The sequence below is a fragment of the Meles meles genome, chromosome 1 (genome assembly GCF_922984935.1).
Source record: "Meles meles chromosome 1, mMelMel3.1 paternal haplotype, whole genome shotgun sequence".
NCBI lineage: Eukaryota > Metazoa > Chordata > Mammalia > Carnivora > Mustelidae > Meles > Meles meles.
Window position 1 is genome coordinate 170,561,795 of NC_060066.1, and position 20,382 is coordinate 170,582,176.

A 20,382-nucleotide genomic window follows, 5' to 3' on the forward strand; every position below is an offset into this window, starting at 1 on the left:
ACTGTATGTCTGTCACTCATGAAAACTGACAATTAGGTCCATAAATAGATTTTACAGGCTTCCACACAAGAACACACATCCTGCACATCTCAGCCGCATAAAGATGAGGAGCGCGGATGGCAGCCGCTGACTCATGGGAAGGGAGCAGCCATTGGGCGGTGATAGTGAATGAGATGTTTGGAGCAAATCCACTGCTCCTGGGGGCTGGGTGTGGGGCTCAGGGGAGGAGGGGGGAGCTCAGCAAGGTGGGAGAAGGGCGTAGCATCCCATCACGGCTCTGCCACGCAGCTGGCACGCTACCTGAACTCTGGCCAGTCTCCTCATCTCCCCGAGTGTGGGTCCCTTTCCCCATCTGCAAAATAGAATAAGTAACAATCGTCTCAGCTCTTCCTACTTGCATGGGTGGTCAGGGGAGCAGATGAGATTTGAGCCCACATAAGTAAGCTGTTGATCTGTTCCTTGACATAGTCAAATGTACACCAGGAAGAGACAGCGCAGGTGATCAGAAAGCATGTTAAGACTGCATCAGGGAAGCACAGAGAGCATGCCCGAGAGTAAAGCTGGACTTGGCCTCAGCTTTGATAGCGTGAAATCCAGCCAGGTGAGCAAGAGCCTGGGAGGTGGTGAGGACAGGGCCGGGAGGTAGATCTGATTGATGTAAGACCTGCTCTCAAGATCTGAGCTCCATGCTTTGGGGTCCTCACTCTCTAGATTGAACCCTATTCAAGGCACTTGGCATCTCTGACCCTCAGTCTCCCTCTCCACAAAATAGGTAAGATGATTCTATAATTACTTTCTCCACAGGACTGATGTAAAATCAGCTAAAATCACATTTAAGTGTATGGAAATTGTGGTGCCAGCGTGAAGTTTATGATTGAAAATATCATGATCCCATTGGAAAGGATCAGAGAGGCAGGTCTGGGTACCCATCCTCTCTTATATTATTATTCATTCATTCATCCACTTAGCTTATTTGATAATCCTTTTTAATTTACTTATTTCTTATGCTTCTTGTTTATTATTTGTCTTCCATCGATGGCATGTTCCAGGTAGGCAGAAATTTTGGGGTCTGTTCTGATCATTGAAATGTCCCAAGTGTCCAGAAGAGCTCCCATCACCTAGTAGGTGAACAATAGATATTTGGTGAATTAGGTATGTTGTCGTTTTGGCATTATGATGGGAACAGGTACTGTGGTACCGAGGAAAGACTCTTTTCTTCAAAAAGTTCATAGTTTGTTTGGGGGTTCAGAGGGGAGACATAGGAACCAATGGGTCTAATGTAAAATGTTAAGCACAGCGTGATATGTAGAGAAGTATGCTCCCCAGCTCTTTTATAATGTATGAAAGAGGGTTTTCTCCCAGGTGGGGATTAGCCAGGGTTGGTGCCCTCAGGGAGCTGCTGTTCCTGGTAGCTACAGTTGGCCCCGGTGGTAAAGGGCAGCAACCATGGTATTGGAATGAGGCACTCTTGAGTTTGAACACAGACCCCACCACCATCACACAGCTGTGACCTTGAGTAAGTAATCACTCTGAGTCCCCCTTCCTTCTCCTGAAAAGCTTTGTGAAGATTGAGTGAGAAAAACAAATGTAACAAAAACCATTGACCCAAAAGCCGGCTCTTCTCAAATGGCTTCCAGTCCACTCACCATTCCTTTGCCTTTCTCTCCAAACCTGAAAGAAATACAGCTTTTCCAGATATTTCATCTGTGAGATGCAGTTTTTCTCTCTGTCTCTGATATTACCAGTGAGGTCTAGCATCTTTTTTCCTTCTCCTGCTGTGGCTGCTCCCACCACCCCTACTTCTCCTAGAACACCCCCACCATGGCCGCCATCGCTCCTATGGCCGCCATTGCTTCTGCGCCTTCCCTGTCCTCAGCGTCCGCTGGGAGCAGCCCCCATGCCCTCTGCTATGATTACCATCTCCTGTCCCTGCCATGATCAGCCCTTGTTAATGAGCACTTACTAGTCTAGGCATTGCACAAAGCATTTCGTATTAATCATTTCATTTAATCATCACAGCACTTGAGGAAAAAAGGTGTTATGTCTCATTCGACAGACGATGAGCCTTAGACTCAGTGAGTTCACTCGTTTCCCAGGTCACAACGCTCTTGAGAGATGGATGCCAGCGAGAGCCACTCTCTAGTCGTGATCTCCTTGAAGGAAGAGAAGCCCTCACACTGGCACATGTGTGGAGCTCACGAAATTCTTACTGCCTGGACAAGGGCACCGTGCTCAAGTCTGTGGTGTTGAGACACCTGGGAGGTGGTACCTGTATTTCTAGGATCGGAGAGTATGCTCACAGGGACCTCCCCTCTTACACTCTGGCTGGGAGCAGAGGTGTGAGGGTGGTGGGCTCCTGCCCTCTGCAGTCAGAGGAAGAAGAGGCTCTGGGTCCTCTTGATCCCATTTTACATTATGGGTTCAGTACCTTACCATGGGGGGGGAGCCTCGCCCCTGTGGTCAGACTAGATGCAAATGAGCCTCTTAGAGATGCAAATGAATTTCCTACAAAGAGCTCTGGATAAGAGCTGAAAGGATAAGTGTGACTAAAAGCAGGGACTACTGGAAAAAAAAAAAAAAAAGGAAAAATTCCTTTGGGGACTTGCCAGCTAATTAGCTATAGCAGCCCTCCTTGGTGGCCAGCCTGCTGATGTGGGCAAACCTGAGGGTTTGGTGCTTAGTCTTCATCCTCACAGCCAGCTCTGGGGAGAAGCATCTGGGGCAGGAGCACAGGCCCTGGGCCCAGAGATTCTTAATCACCTGTAAGAGGCTTGGTAAGAGTTCTAGACGAGAAACAAAACTTCTCTGGGACTGCCTCATCTAATTATTGTATCTGATGTGATTCCAGCCCAATATGCTTGCTCCAGATGTGGTTCTCCCACATAAAGCTGTGTGACCTTGGATAGGTCATTTTAATCTGTCTGGGCCTCAGTTTCCTGATTGGTGTGATGGGAATAATAATGTTCATGACAGGAGTGGTCGTGAATATTGACAAATAGAAGCTGTGTGTTGACATCCTTTTCTCCCCTCTCTGACAGTCGTTCCTGGATTCCATCTGTTTTAATGGTTCCTTCCTCTGTTTACCTGCTGAAAACCAACCCTCACTCCCAAATCCTTCTCTCTTCCTCCCCCAACCAGTAAACCCACTTGAGGGTAGTGGCGGTGCCTCTTTGATTTCCATTTGCTCAGTGCAGGAACTAGATAGGCGAGAGATGGCTAATGAATGAGTTGACTGTTGGTGTCCCCGCCACTCCATACTTAAAGGCCATGATAACATTTCTGTACCGTGCTTCTGTTCGGTAAAGTATTTTTAACGTTCACTTGTTATGTAATTGGCATAAGCATCTGTGATAATGTTACTATTTTGCAGGTGAGGAAGTTCCAGTTTCCTAAGGTGGGCATGGCTTGTCCAAGGTGACCCTGCTGGTACCTGGCATGGCTCACACTTCATTCACTAGTCAGCAAGTGTTCACTGGGCACTTCCTGGTGGCCAGTGATCTGGGTCTTTTTTTTTTTTTCTTTAGATTTTATGTATTTGACAGAGAGAGAGCGAGAGAAATAACAAGTAGGCAGAGAGAGAAGGGGAAGCAGGCTCCCTGCCAAGCAGAGAGCTCAATGCCGGGCTTGATCCCAGGACCCTGAGATCATGACCTGAGCCAAAGCAGAGGCTTAACCCACTGAGCCACCCAGGCACCCCAAGGTGGTGCCTTTCTTATTCTCTAACTTCTTTACAGCTTCCCCAGGGCAGCCACATTCTTCTGGGACCAACACCTGAGTGAGCAGTTCCCAGCTGCTTGGGACCCCCTGTTGTAGATGGGGGCTGCTACCTTCATGGAGCTGATGTTCGGTAGTGGAAGCAGAGAGCAGACAGAAACGGCACATTTGTTAAATAAGTAAATTATTGAGAATTTTAGAAGGTAATCCCTGATATGGGAGTGGGGGAGGGAAGGGGCTCCAAGACCTTTGGAAGGACTCTTCATCTCTAGAGTCTCTTATTAGAAAAAGAATGTTACTTTGTCATTGATTGTGTCCCTCTCCACACTTCGAGAAAATGTATGCCTGGTCCCCAAGGATTTCAAGATGAAGAATTAAGTCTGTAGGCTGACTGTGTTTCTTGCAGAGTTAAAGGGCTGGTGGAGGCTGCAGCGAACTACAAGAGGGCCAGCATTTACCAGTGTGTGCGAACAGATTAGGAGGGTAGGAACAGTAATCTTAAATACAGCGAACAGTTAGTAAGCACTTACTACATACCAGCCACTGATCCAAATTCCTTAGACATAGCAACTCATTGAATCCTCACGGTAAGCCCTTGTGATCGTGCTCATCACGGCCCTATCTCATGGAGGGGGAGACTATGGCACAGAGAAGCTAATAACTTGCCCAAGTTCACACAGCAGAAGATGGCAGAGCAAGCTCAGGGTGGTTGTTTCTTGGCTCTTTTAGCCATTCTACTATGCTGTAGGGTGAAAGCTAGTCCCCCTTTAACCAAAGGAGCTGGCATGATGTAGCCTGAGAACTGCTAGGGTCCTACTGACCGGACGGGCCATGGAGTAATGGGGGGATAGATGTACAGTGAAATCAGTTCAGATATGAGAAAAACCAAGAGCACTGGATACCTCGAATCATACTTTTGGCCTATACTTCCCCGTGCCTTGGTTTCCTTATCTGCACTGTGGAAGGGGATTGGCTTAGAGGATCATCTAGAGGCCCTTTGCCATGGAGCCTCAGGAACTAGGAGGGCTGTGCCATTTCATCAGCTCTGGACCGTTAGGTCCTAAGCTCTGAGTGCAGACCACCTTAGTTTGAATTGTGGCTCTCCCTTTTGCTAGGGGAGGGCACATGGCTTGAATCAATAGCTTATATTGAACAATTCGAGCTTCAGTTTCATCATCTGTTAGATGGGTGCACTGAAAGAGCTCTGGCCACAGTGTTGTTACGAAGATAAAATGAGGTCATATGAGGGGCCTCTGTACTGTACTGCCTTGCTCTCAGGCCATGGTGGCTTGATCTCATCATGATGTTGTGTGAACTGTGAGGACCAGCCACTGGCAGGACAACAATTAGCAGAGAAAAGAGTTTCTCTTAAAACTGGCTAATAGTTTTCTTTACTACTTCTTGCACCCTAGTTTCACTGTGACCCAAGTACATTACAAATTACAGCACTTTCCCATGTGTGCCATTTACTCTAGCTCTCCTCTGCCTCTGCTCACCAGGAACCGGCAGGGCCTCAGACCTCCTAGAACTTTCCCCTGGCTTCTCACCCTTTAGGTCTGTGTACATCTCATTCGCTCAGCCTGTAATGTTCTGTGTCTCTCAAGGCCAACTTAGTCCAGCTACTCATTTTGGAATCAGATGCTGTGATGGCTTACCCCAGTTGAATTAGTCACTTTGTTCTCTTCTCTCCTAGGGTATTCTGCTTCCCTCCCCAGAGTCCTCATTTCACTGTGCTTTAATCACCTCTGTACTGCTTTGCCTCTTGTCTAAACTGTGAATCTCCTGAGAACAAGGACTGGCTCTGTGTTCATTATCTCCGCAGCTGGTGCTTAATATGTTTTGTTGGCTGAATGGTCCATAAACCAAAAGAGGTCACACCAGGGCTGGGATGCAAAGAGCACCCTACATGGGAAAGGCAGAGACCAAAGGACAGAAAGGTGGCACAGGGAGTTTTGACTCTAGCCTCTGTTACACAACAGCTGAATGTGTACCATCCTCCAGATGTCAATTATCTGTGCTGTGTCGCTCTCCGAGGTGCTGAATTAGAACCATCTCATTAATCCTCACAAACATCTTCTAAGGAAGTGAGAAAGTAGAATTCATTTTTTGTAGCATGAGAAAATGAGACATCAAAGGTGCTGAACCTGCACATTCGGGGGGTGAAATAGTTCACTCCCCAGCTCCTAGGGAGTCGGTACAGAATACAGCCTCCTCACCATGCCTGCACCTCCCCTTCCCTGCTGACATCCTTCTGACATGTCTCTGCCACCCCCACCCCACCTCCCACCTTCCCACTCCCATCTATTTATGACTCGCTGTGTCACATTCAGGTTCGCAGATGATTTTAGAAGCAGAGAGTGAGCAAATCCAGTCGAACAATTTAACCAGATTCAAACGGATTTGGATCATTTGCGTAATTGGGCTAGCAGATGGCAAATGTAGTTCAAAGTACAAAAAAGTAGAATAATTACAAGGGGAGAAAGCAATGCAGTTTATGGATGAGGGAAATGATTTGGGAGAAAAGGTCATTGAAATTATTACCTCAGTTTGTTAGAAGGACAAACAGCACAACTCTGGGTAACAGAGGCAGAGCACATAGAGTACTCCGGTGACTACTTGCTGGGTGGAATGCAGGAGAGAGGACCTGTCTTCTAGAAGTAAGAAAGGAAACAATTGGTGGGGAGAAGGATCTGGGGAGGATGATGCTTGTCTGGGCAGAAAAGCCATCATGGTCACTTTATGGGTTTGCATTTCTCCTGTTCCTGTCTTACCTCTGGCCCCTTGGTGAGAATCTGTTTCCCCTTGAGCTTCACTTTCCCTTGTTGTAACATGAGCAGACTGGTGTATACTTTCCTGTTGCACTGAAGCATTTATGAGATCATGGATGTGAAAAATGCATGCAACTTGTTTGGAAACCCATGAAATTCACTCTTATGAATATAAATTTATGTTCACAATGCCCCTCCCCAAAATCCAGTGTTTTCAATGACTGGAAATTGGAAAGGGGTTGTTTGCTAGTGTGATAGACCAAATGATGGCCCCTCCCCCCAAATCCTTGTCCTAATCCCCAGAGCCTGTGAATGTTATCTTCGATGAGACATGGCAGATGTGATTAAATTAGGCATCTTGAGGTACAGAGATTATCCTGAATTATCAAGGTGGGGCTGAAATGTTGTTACAGATGTCCTTTTAAGAGGAAGACTGAGGGCTCTTGGACATAGAAGAAGGAGATTGGAGTGATGTGGCCACCAGCCAAGGAGTTCCAGTAGCCATCAGAAGCTGGGAGAGGCAAGAATAGGATTTCCTGCCTCCAGAGCCTCTGGAGGCAGCAGAGCTTTGCTGATAACTTTGATTTTGGCCATGTGAAACTGAATTTAGACTTCTGGCTTCCAGAACTCTAAGAGAATAAATTTTGGTTGTATTAAGACACCCAAGTTTGAAGTAATATGTTATCACCATCGTAGGAAAAGGGAATTTGACCAATACAGAAGAGATCTGGATGCAGTCCAGGCTCGGGTTTTCCCTTCTGTGGAACCCTGGGTCATCTCTCTTGACCTCTGTTTTTTCATCTTTAAACCGGAGTAATAATAGTATATTCCTTTATATGGATTATTGGGAAGTTGCAAAATAGATAATGCATGTACCCTGACCATCACAGATATATTTAAGAGAAAAAAAAAAAAAAAAAGCTAGGTGTAGTTTTAAGTTTTGAATCAAGCAGTATTTAGTGAGCACTCAGAATTACAGAGAAGCTGACAGGGCACAATTTTGGAGCATGAAGGTAATACTCAGTATTAATGACGCAGCTGGAGTGTTGGTGACATCTTGACAACGTGTCTATAGGAGGCAGGATGATGGCCACCAAAAAGGGCGTCAAGTCTGGCTCCTGCCCTAGAGAAGGTTGGGGTTCTAGGAAAGGCAATCCAGCAGAACCTAAGAGCTAGCACCATGACTGAGAGAGGGGGATATCTCAGGTTAGGAAAACAGGATTTTGGTCAAGGATGTCATCCTGGGGATGCCTGATCTCAAGTGTGGTTGCCAGTGAAGAAAACTCAGGTAAGACTGCTGGGCCCAGATCCTAAGTTTCTAAGGACATCGTAACACCAGGTCCTAAGATTCTGAATTCACTGGTATAAATTCTGCCTCCATCAGAGTGGGTCTAGTCTAGGAACAGTGGCTGCTAGGATGTCAGAGATTACTCAAGGCTGCTTTAGAAATTAGGTTACCAAGTCAAAGAAATCTGAGCTGAACCTAGGTGCTTCCAAGGTGCTCTTCAGAATCTGAAAAGACCAATGACATCTAGAAAGTTGAGTGCAAGATGGGTACAAGTAAGAAGTTCTAGCTAAGACTGTGGATAGAGTCAGGGCCTGATGACCTTGGTGTTTACACGTGTGGTGCTGACTATGGCACAGGGAGGCTCTGATGGATAAATATGAAAAATGAAGACCAGAAAGATTGAACAACTTGCTTAAAGACTTGGCATGTTAAGGACAGAACTGGACCTAGAAACTTTATCCTTTGTCAGATTCTTAAACTGATCAAATATGACTCTGTTGTAAGGTCTTACAGAGTCTTTGCTCTTGAATTTAGAAAGATTTGTTCAAGATCCCATCTCTGTTGTAATCAGTATCCAACATTTAAAAACTCCTGTGCTCTATGATTATATGGCAAGTTTTTGATCGTCATTTAAGGAAAGAATGTGCAGAGAGAAAGGGAGGATTCTAGGAATAAAAAGTAATTAAACATAATAAGTCTCTTGAGATTAGCCATTAATTTGGATGAGAAATGTAAAATTGCCTTTAAAGTAATAAGGGATAATATCAAGTGATTGTAATATCCAGCCTGGGAGGTAACATGCTGATAACATTGCACAAGGCAGATAATACATGTGGCAGTTCCCTGATTTTTGTAGAATTAATGATGTTGGTTTCATTTCAGTGCTGATTTAAGATACACATTTCATAAATAGCAATTAAGGCAAATGTATCAGAATTGCACCTAAAGAGCTGAATAGCCAGGAAATGGCAGCCCCTTGAACACTGTGGTTTTATGGTATCTTAGATTTAATGCTTAATCAGTATATACTTACTACTGTTTATTTTAATGCCTTGAAATGCCAGTTCATCAGAAATATTGGAAATATTTTGAGAGGGGCCTGGGAGCATGCTGGGGTAACATTCTGATACAGACGGTAAACTGAAAAAGAGACCAGAATATTCTTAGAAGACTTGGTACTTTTTAAATAGGAGAGCCGGGTGTTACTTCTTATGTCAGAAGTGCTGTGTTGTTTGGGTTTCATAGAAAATATATCTATTTTATATTATATATTTATATTTATATATATTTATAATATAATTATAAATATATTAAGTATAATATATTTATAATATATTACATATAATATATTTATAATAACATAATATAATATATATATTATAATATATTATAAGCATATAATAAGGTGAATTAAGGAATTTTCATAAGCAGGTTTGCATCAGACTTTATTAACTCCATGAATTACTATGATGGAACCTGCTTCCGAAATAGTGGGTTCTTGAAAAAGCTGAAGCTGTTTCCAGGGAAAAAGCATCCAGTCATTCATGAGCTCATTGCTTCATTTATTCATTCATTCCATTCATTCATGCTATTTCATTTATCTGTTCATCACTTGCTTACTGAGTGCCTACCCTGTGCCAGGCACTGTTTTGAGTGTTGGGACTCAGTAGTTTTAAAAAAGTGGTCTCTTACATTCTGTGTTATGGAAATAAGATACAGTATTGTGTGCTAAGTTTTTTTTTAAGTCATTAAGGACTTGACAGTATGCTTAGGATCTAAGTGAAAAAGCAGAGTGAAAGTTTCTGGTTTTAGTTTTATCTCTGTGTGTGTGTATTTGATAAGAGTAGAGGAATTGATGCTTGCAGTGAAGTGCCCCACGTAGTTAATGTGTATGTCTCTGATTTTGCAGATAAAGCATATGTTTTGTTTTCCTTTCCGTATTTACATTAAGTTTCCCACAATAAACATTCAGGGCATCGCCAGAAAAGCAAAGCAAATAAGTAACCAGTGTGGTCACTGATACCACAACTGAGCAGCTTGGGTGAGTTCTGGGTTTTTAGGAGCTCAGCTATGTTATATAGAAAACAGTGTGTGAAACAGTAATCCATTTGAATTCTTTATTTATTATCCTGAATTTGTCCTTTTAAAGCCAAGAAGTCTTCTTTCTTGTTTGGCATATTCTTCCCCCTAGCAGGAGCAATGATTTCTGACATGATGAAGAGATTTCATGCTAGTGAGGGATTATTAAAAAAAATAGCTGGTTTTGGTAATTGATTATTTTTTTTGTGTTACCCCTAATGATACTGTCTGAAGGATGAAATATCTTTTCTCCATTTTCCAAAGCAGCCTTGGCAACCCCCGGTGACACCGGGTTTTCCTCACTGACTTTAATTACTCCATGTCGAGGCTCCTGTTCCGAGTGTGGGTGTGCTTCGCCCACAGTGAAAGGACCCAGCTGATGAACTCCCCCACGAGAGCGTCCTGAGCTAGTCACAGAATTTGGAAACCATTAGAAAGCTGGGCGATTTCATTATTCATTCACTTGAAATAATCCCGGGACTGCTTTCAGTGACATGGTTCCTTCAGCAAATAAAGATAAGCCAAATCCCTGGGCACTCAAAGAAGGAGAAGATTCTCTAAATTAATTCCAGGCTCAAATAATTCAGTAGTATTTGTAATATTCTGTGCATAAATTGGCAATTTGCTAGAGAGATCAGGAAATGATAAAGGCTTTCTTTCCCCTCCCCCTTCTCATCTTAACAACTGCTGAGGCAGCGATTGGGATAAAAGAAATGTTTTATCTTTAATAAATGTCCTATCAGGTAATGCACTGATTAAGGGTGTCTACACATGGTGCCCCCCCCAGCAGTTATTTTTCATCAGCGAACCTGAAGTATATGCAGACTGGAAGACGGTCTTAATATGTTTTTCAGCGTATGAAAGATTTATATGAAAGATAAATACATTAACAATATCAAGAAATACAGAAATAACAGTGCTGACTTCCAGGGTTTCTTCTTTTTCGTTTAAACGTGTTTCACGTGTTTTGTCTCGTGGTGGTTTTGAAAGAATGCTTGCCCTTACGTGCTGATAGTACCACATCTTCTCCCATCCAAGTACTAACCAGGCCCGACCCTGCTTAGCTTCCGAGATCAGACGAGATCGGGCGCGTTCAGGGTGGTATGGCCGTAGACAGTACCACATCTTCAACCCAAACTTTAGCGTGTCTGGTGTCTCTTTCCTCCTTCTCATCCCCAAGGCCCTTTGTTGGATTTGGGCTCATACTGGGGAATGTCTGGGAGGGTTGGCTAATCACACCCCCTTTCCCTGTGCATTTGGAGCCAAATACAAACCAGACACAGGGACCATATAAAGATAAAATACTCTCACGTTGCTGGCCATGCTGGACTGGAATGTGTGGTTTAGCTGGAAATCTGGAATCAGACTGCCTCCTACCAGCGCCCCCTTGACCTGGAGACCTACTTGAGTCAAAATGAGGTCTGTAGAACTGGAAGTCACCCAGCCCCCCACCTATCATAGAGATAAGGACAGCGGCCCCCTCCCATCCTCTCTGTGTTTCCTTTACTAACACGCACAAGGAAAGGGCTTGCCTTGGTTGGCTGGACACTAGTGTGCTCACGCTCCTCTTGCAGATCCAGAAGTGGAAAAACCCCACATGGGCTGAGCTCCAGTCCTCACAGCTATTCCCAGTCTCCAGGATCCCACAACTCACTCCTCTTCTTAAGGGAAGTGGCAGGAGGGAGGGAGGAAAGAGCCAATACCACCTTCCCATTGTTTGAAAGAGATGAGGGTCTCCATTTTGTATGGGCTGCCAGCCTCCTCCCTTCAGACTCCATCCATCTGTCCATCTGCCTGGCCCTCGGCTGTCTGATTTCATGTGCCTAAAACACAATACTCATACCGCCACTCTCCTGCTTACCAGTCTTTCAGGTTAGCATTGTTTTAAGCTCCTTAGCGATATGCCTACCATCTTCTCCCCTATTTCATGGCTACACCCCAGTCCTTGTCAACTATTTGTTGATGGCTCCTTAAACAGAGCCTGCTCTCTCTCAGCCCTGATCCTTTGCCTCTAATGCAAGCCCCCATTCTCCTGGTTAAGGTGCCCTTCAGCTCAGAGACCAGACATCTGTATTACTCATCACAGCATTTCCCTACTTGGTGTGTGTATTTCTCTATCTCTTCAGTTAGATATGTGAGACCTCACATTTGGCATATAGTAGGTGCTTGTGAATTTTTGGTTGGCTACGTCAGTGAATGAACATTTGGAAAAAATAAGAGCAATAAGCCTTCCACTGAGTCCATCTAAAGAAGGTTCTCAACATGATTTTTAGGTTTATTTTGCCTTTTTGTTTTCATGGAAATAAGTTTTTGAATGTCACTTTTCACCATTTTAAAGATTTCTTTAAAATATTCTTGAGTGTTTCCTTTGCTGTGCAAAAGCTTTTGATCTTGATGAAGTCCCAAAACCTCATTTTCGATTTTGTCTCCCTTGCCTTTGGAGACGTGTCTGTCAAGAAGTTGCTGTGGCCAGTGTGGAAGAGGTTACTGTCTATGTTCTCCTCTAGGATTTTGATAGATTCCTGCCTCACATTGAGGTCTTTTATCCATTTCGAGTTTATCTTTGTGTATGGTGTAAGAGAATGGTCGAGTTTCCTTCTTCTATACATAGCTGTCCAATTTTCCCAGCACCATTTATTAAAGAGACTGTCTTTTTTCCCCACTGGATATTTTTTTCCTGCTTTGTCAAAGATTAGTTGACCATAGAGTTGCAGGTCCATATGTGGCCTCTCTGTTCTTCTGGTCTATGTGTCTGTTTTTGTGCCAGTACCGTGCTGTCTTGGTGATTATAGCTTTGTAAATCAGGCAACATGATGCCCCCAGTTTTGTTTTTCCTTTACAACATTTCCTTAGCAATTTGGGGTCTCTTCTGGTTCCACACAAATTTTAGGATTGTTTATTCCAGCACTTTGAAAAATGCTAGTAGAATTTTGATTGGGATGGCATTGAAAGTATAGATTGCGCTGGGCAGTATAGACATTTTAACAATGTTTATTTTTCTGATCCATGAGCATGGAATGCTCTTCCATGTTTTTGTGTCTTCTTCAACTTCTTTCATGAGTGTTCTGTAGTTCCTTGAGTACAGATCCTTTACCTCTTTGGTGAGGTTTATTTCAAGGTATCTTATGGTTCTTGGTGCTATAGTAAATGGGATTGGTTCTCTAATTTCCCTTTATGCTGAGTGAAATAAGTCAAGCAGAGAGTCAGTTATCATATGGTTTCGCTTACTTGTGGAGCTAAGGACTAACACGGAAGACACTGGGAGATGGAGAGGAGAAGGGAGTTGGGGGAAATCGGAGGGGGAGATGAACCATGAGAGACTGTGGACTCTGAGAAACAAACTGAGGGTTTTGGAGGGGTGTGGGGTGGGGGGATGGGTGAGCCTGGTGGTGGGTATTAAGGAAGGCACGTATTGCATGGAGCACTGAGTGTGGTGCATAAACAATGAGTCTTGGAACGCTGAAAAAATAATATAAAGTTTAAATATCCGAGAAATAAAGGAAAAAGGAAAATAGTCATGAGGTTTTTTATGATTATCAGTGGAATCAAATAGAATAAGAGCCCTCACTTCATCTAAGGTCCTTCATCGTAAGCTACATGAGTTCTTAATCCAGTACCTAGAGTACGCAGACTGGTTTTACTCAGCTGTGATTGTATCCTCCCTGCCACAGAATCACATAGGGGACTGTGGGCCATGGGCCAGGTTTGCACAGATAATTAGTCAGCAGTGGATGGAAGTTCTTTTAAGTATAAGGGGAAGGACGAATGAATGTATCTTTACAGTAGGGATAAATGGAATTTCCCCCTTTACTAAATCTGCTCTTTTAAGTGATAGAGAACCCTTCTTTGAAGTCTTTGCCTCTCTGATACTGGGGAACAATGGCTGTGATTATCTTTAAGGACTTAAAGGGAAAGCAAGACTGCTTGAGGTGTGCCTTACTTTCATCTCCTCTCCTCACTGTTTGTCCCTTCCTGGGCCTGTGGTCTAGGAGGTTTCCATGGAGTCTGCAGGCTGCAGGGCTCCTAGGACCAAGGTCTTTCCCTATTAGGGCTTCTGCATCAGCCTGCCCCTCCCAAATCCTCTGATCACATAGAATTCCAGCATTTTCTGTTTCTGAAATCATTGTCTCCAAACAAAGAAAGAAAAGTTCTCTCAGCGGGTTTTGTTTGGAAGAAAAGGGCTTCAGGGTCCAGAAGAAAAACATTTTATTTCAATAACCCAGTTAAGAGGGAAGGTTTTGTGTTTTTTGGTTTTTTTTTAAATTCTTCTGCTTTGGTTTCTGTTGAAACTGATCTGTTCAAAGTCCTGAAACGAGGAAATCCAGGGGGCCGCAGTTATAAGCAGTTGTCTAATGATATGTCTAATGACATCTCTTTTTGTCTCCTCAAATGTGTGTTTACACTTCTTGCTGGCCGCTGCAGAGTTCTTGACGTCAGTCATTGGCTATATAAAATGCTAAACCTTTAGATTCTTCATTTATAAAATTATTCAGCTCTAGCAGGCTGGATAGTTTTAAAATGTTGGTCTAAAGGAACCAGCTGGTTATAAGATGAAGCTGTGTACGTCCTCACAAAATAATTCCATCAATTTTGCTATTTCAATAGCTTCTAAGGACACTTTTGATTAATAGTGAGATCAAGGCAATATGGTTGGTACCTGGCTTCTCAGGAATGGCCATGTAAGCTGGCAGCCCCAAAGCCATTCTTTTTCTTCTTGCAACAAGACCTTTCACTTCCAAAGATGTTTCAAGTTTACACGGACATTTGACTGTTTAAGCTAGCATATTCTAGCAACTGTCATTCACAGTAAGATTTGGCGGCTTTCTTTGGTGGCCGGCCCATAGTGACTTATGGCCAACTGCACATCTCAAGGTCTTCATTTAAGATAATATATGATTTTTTTCTGTAAACACAATGATAACACATTTTGTTTTTCCAACCAACTAATGCTATCCCTTCCCTCAGCTCCCCACACATACACAGCGTCTCCACACACACAACTTCTGAGCTCTGCTATGGTAAAAAGCGTGTGAACTTTGAAACCAGGAAGACCCACATTTAAATCCTGGGCCTGAAAAATGCTGCCTGGATGACTTTAGTCAAGTTACCTCACCATTTTTGGTTTCAGATTCCTCATCTGTAAAATGAGGAATAGAAATATTCTCCTTAAAGAGATAACATAAAATTATACATATAAAGCACTTCGTAATTTATTGGGATAAAAAAATTAAATAAATGTATTTTCTAAAATAATGAATCAGTGAAGAACTGTTGACTGGTGCTTGAATCTTAGCTTTGGGCCCAATATTCTATAATGATGAACAAGTACAAGCTATAAAAAGCTATAGATTCTTACTAGAATGTAAGGAAATAGAAAATCTTGGAAAGATTTGCTGGAATGAGTCTGTTTTAAGTGAACTTTATTGGAACCCAGCTTTTTGTGCTGTGCAATAGGAAAGTCTCAGAAAGAACTCTATGAGTTTTCCCTTAAAAGATTTTAGAATATGGTAAAAGGAAGAAGATAAATATTATAGTTTTTAATATATTTACTGGTCTCCCCTAGTTCCTGACCTCCATACGTAAGTACTTCCTTTGTTTAAGAAATTTCATTTCTTAATAGTTGTAGCCTTAATACAAAAGATATTAAAAGTTTATTGGCATAAATAATTACCCTACCAAACGTAGACAGATTGGTATACTATATTCTGCCAGTTGAGGTGAGGAACTAACATTTGTCTCCATGCAAAATCCCTGCAAACCACATGGTCCATGGCAATGAATTCGATTTATCTGAGCGAGGGCATGGATCTAGTTCAACTGTGCTACCAGCTAGTTCTGTGGTCTTGAGCAAGCACTTTTATTTGGACTTCCTTTCCAGTTGAGTTCAGGACAGCAGAAGTTTCCTGTGTTACTGTATGCCGGTCCTGATTCTGGGCACGAGACCTAAAGGCAAATAAAGTAAAGGCAAATATCTGTTCATTCCTACGTGTAACACGACAAATGCAAAAGAGAAAATTAATGCAAGATACGCAGAGTAGGATGCGTTTTGGATTAAAACAGATTATCAGAGCAGTGCAAATAGAAGAGGAAATGCCTAGGCACAATTTTGAATGGAGCCAGAAGTTGTCAGATGCAGAAAGTTGAGTTGGTGGAGGAGGAAGTGGAAAGAGCACTAGGACATTCTGCGTAGAAGGTTAATGTGTGCAAAGTAAGGAAAAGGCATGGTACGTTCAAATCAAATTATAACTGTTTGGTTAAGAGCTTCACGAGAGTGGGGAACGTTGTTCTGTGCAGGGATGTATTCCCATCCCCTAGCATAAGGCCTGGGACATGGTACTCAATAAACAAATAAATAATGGAGTAAATAAATTGGCATATATTTTTCTCTATATATCCAAGGTCCTTATCAGAGTTCAGTTACCAGTTCCTTTGATGATTTGTCTAATTTTCCCAGCTAGACCGTAAGTTCCTCACCAGCACAAAGCTCTTGGAATGCCTTCTCTAGACACCTGACAATTGGATAATTGATCCAAGCCTGAAGTGCTACTTGAAACCTTTGTGGAAGGACTGACTTGGCAGTGTCCACATCTAGGGATCACGAACTTGACATACCCCTCTTGTTTGAGGGGCAGCAGAAAGCAGGTGGGTTAATTCTGAGAATTACCCTGGGAAGTACGATAACGATGCCAACACAGCATCTATAAGAAACACAACTGGGTTTCCTAAGGAGGAAGAAAAGTGTTAGGGCCTCGTCGGAGATTAAATAACATCCATACGCCATAATGAGGGCCTGAGCAAGCGCAGAAACCTGTGGTTAAAGAAAATCACAGCTTCTCCACACCCAGCACAACTGTGGGCGTAGGGGACCTTCCTGCTTCATTATTCTGAGGAATAGCATTATCGGGGAATTGCCAAGATTTGAGCATCTAAATCAATATGTGCTGAGAGTTACCCGGCAGGAAAGCCAGAAACTATAATACTTTGAACACTGTTTTTAGAGTCAATTTTGAGAAAGTCCATGAATTCAAATTCAAGGACACGTTTTCAGTGCTGGCACTCGTTAGCCGATACCGTCACGTGTTTGTTCTTTTTCTCTTTCTTTCCTTTTACAAGTGTTTAATGAGTCTACACTATTTGCCAAGCACTGTCCTTGCTCTGTGGCATGCTCAGTACGTGGACCCTGCCCTAAAGGAGGGTACAGTCGTGTGAGGGAAATTCCAGCCACTCTCAAATGTGTAATCATTCAAGAAAAATCGGAGTTAACTTCCTGCTCGTGTAATGGTCCCAGATAAAGGAACCGCTTGGTGAGCATTTCGTTTTTGTGTGGTCATTCAGGAATGCAGACCTAAGGAGGCTCTGCCGTTTTCTACAAGTAGGTCCAAGGGATCTTCCTGGGGCTGGTCTCCATTCCAGATGGTTAGAAGAGACAAAGGGAAGAAAAGAACATCCACAGGGGTCTTTCTGGGCTAGGTTCGAAGGTGGCACTCATCATTTTCACTTGGGTAGAATGTACCTGCCTGTGACAGAGGATGAGAAATGTGGTCCGGCTGCACCCTGGGGATTTGGGGGGGGCCCTGCAAGTCTCTGCCATCACGGTCTACTACAGAGAACAATAGGTCAGGTTCAGAACTCATGGCAATACAAGAGAAAGGAGAATCAGGTAGATTTATTGACTACGAGGTCAGCCGTTTGCTTTATACTTCCCCATGAATTAGAGCATTTTGGTCCTCGAGGCAAAATTTCATGGGTTACATATCATTATCTTCATTTTTACAGAGGAAGAAAGGGAGACTCAGAGTGTTGCAAGCAACTTTTGATAGTGCTCATTTGAAGCCATAGATGAAAAGTAAACAGAACATTTGCAGTCCCCGTGTCCCTAATTTGCAGGGAAATTAATAGTGTTCTCACTGGTCAAAAATAACAATGCAACAAATACTTCTCCAGACAGGGTTTTCAGATAGAGATCATCGTTCTCGCTCTAGCCTGCCCTCTACCACGTTTCTGGTGATGTATGACTTCCCATAGAAGTTTATGTGGCGATACTCAGCTATAAAGCATAGACCAAAGACTCATCACTCTGTCATTTCTTTGCCCATCTATCCATCTTTCCTTCATTGGTTGGTCCATTCCTTCCCCCCCCCCCCCAATCACATCTGATATTTACTGTGCCCATTGAATGTGCCCGGTGTTGTGGTGGGTGTTTGAAACACAAAGACGGAAACTATGGTGCCTTGTCTTGGCAAGCTCACTGTCTAGTCGAGGAATCAGACATGAAAATGGGTGATTAAAGTGTAAGGTTTTTAGAGGGTGTGGGACAGAAAATGCAGTTGGACTAAGAGATGGGAGAACCGACTTTGCCAGAGAACACAGTCCAAGAGAGGACCCACAAAAAAGGAATAAACAGATTTGGGCAACTGGAAAGTTTTCCCAGGTTAAAGAATCAACAGCCAGAACATCCCAGGTTAAGGAGATAGCACAGATAAAGGAAAAGAGGAATTTGAAATTGGGGTATGTTTAAGATTGGTTAAAAAATAATAATAATAATAATAAGCCAAGTGGAAGGTTATGGCAGGGAATAGGAGGAAACATGGATGGGTGGGATCTCAGTGTTTTAAGAAAGTCACTCCCCAAAGCTAATGTGTGTGTTTTTTTTTTTCTAGTGCCTCCGTGATAAGTCATGCTTTGGTGGAGTTGTCAGGGGGGCTCTGTGGTGTGGGGGAAGCCATCACTGACACCGTTAATGCCATATAGTAGGCAGAGTTGGGATCCATCTGCCACCAGCGGACCTCTCCAGAGGCCCAAGTGAGGACAGGAACTGAGGGAGGAGTAAACCTGCAGAGCCTCCAAACCCAGCTTGGTCTGGCAGGAAAATCAGACATGCAGAATGGAAGTCCTGGGGGTCAGAGACTGGCTAGATGCAAGACCAGAAGGGTCTGTGAGCAATAGCGCCGGGATAAGGGGGATAGGGTGCCAGGGCTTTGGGTTTGGACATTTTTGACTGTCTCTTCCCCATTCCTCCACCTTCTTAACTCCCTCTCCATAAAACGTACACATACAGACACACACAGAAATGGAGACATAAAATGAGAGAATGAGATTCTGGTTATTGGGGGTTTGCTGGATGTTTAGAATTTGGTTAGCTTAGCCGTAAGGAAAAAGCCACGGGGTTAGGGGCAAAAAGTGTTGGGTAGAGCTACTGTGCGCATGGGAGTTTGTAGGAGGGATGCACGATTACCCGCTAATTCTCTATGGATTTTTTCCAAGTACATCTCCGCTGTTCTGTTCATTTACAGTGATGTCAGGGACCACTCATAACTACACCAAATAAGGCAGCCTTTAAGAATGATTCAAATAAAAATAATAATAATAAACGTGTAAGTATTGATCCGTCATGGCTGATCAATCGTATCTTTTCCATTTAGCTAGTGGATAATTAGTGCCGTTAGCAGGCTTGATGGCTCACACATCAGCTGGAGTCCCTCCATCAAGGGTAGCCTCACAGCACCCATGCTGGGACTCTAGCAGTTGGCAGCAACCCATTTCAAGTGAATTAAGCAAGGATTTATTGAGTGTCTACTAAGTATGTGAATCGTGCTGTTAGAATAACAGTGATCAAAGGATACCAGTCTGAAATTGTCCTTCCTGGAATTTTTCCATTTGGTTTATTATGCTTGGAACTGTGGCTCTGGGGAGTAACAGATGAGACTGTCTAAAAAAAATAGCTCTGCTTAAATGTGCTTTGAAATGCTTAGAGAGTGTTTTGTCTCTTTCATAAATGAAGAGCAGGTTAAAAGTTGCTTTAGGAAGTGGTCCATCGATATCGGCCTTTATTATTTGGTAAATATTAGGATTTTTAATAACAAGTTACTTCACAATTGTGTAGAGAAATATCTAAAAATTATAAAGCAACCAGCAGGAGGTTACACCTAGACCCAAGGAATTATATGTATGTTGCTGTTATCCTTGTGTATGTGTTTAGTTTTGTCTTCCTCTTGTTTCCGTTTTTTTTCCCCCCTTTCTCTTGAGAAGTGAGAATAAGGAAATTAGAAGGGCCAGTAGATTCTGAGATAGTGCCTGTTTCGAACATCTCCTTTAGAAACACAGGCATCTCCTATAGCCCCCTGAGACATATCCCCCCACCCATCCCTCTGAGAGGGCCTTGACTCTTTCCCACTCCAAGGGAGTCTCTTTGTCTCTTTATGTCTGTGCCCAAGGAAAATCCTTTATGATCCCGTGGCCTAGAGTGGGAAGATTAAAGGCAGAAGAGAAACACCTGAAAATACTTTTGTCACCAAGATGCTATGAATTCCTAAAGGGGAAAAAAACTGTGAAGATGCTTTTACCTCTTAGAAAACATTCTGGGTAAATCAGAGGTTGCTTTCTCTAGGACCTTGAAGTCAGGTTTGTAAAATACGCCCAGCTGTTGTCCATCACAATCTGATCCATAAATCTATGACCATTTACTTGTATTGTCTCTTCATAATTAGTACCTAGAAAAGATAAGCTAGCTCCCTCAAACCCAAGACTACATCA

General features: G+C 43.1%; 1 protein-coding gene and 1 pseudogene across 6 annotated transcripts in view; one reads left to right on the plus strand and one right to left on the minus strand.

Moving 5' to 3' along the window:
- DAB1 (DAB adaptor protein 1) overlaps nucleotides 1-20,382 on the plus strand; it is a 1,148,653-nt gene that overhangs the window by 894,035 nt on the left and 234,236 nt on the right. The window lies entirely within an intron of this gene.
- On the minus strand, nucleotides 10,856-10,964 carry LOC123927950 (annotated as a pseudogene).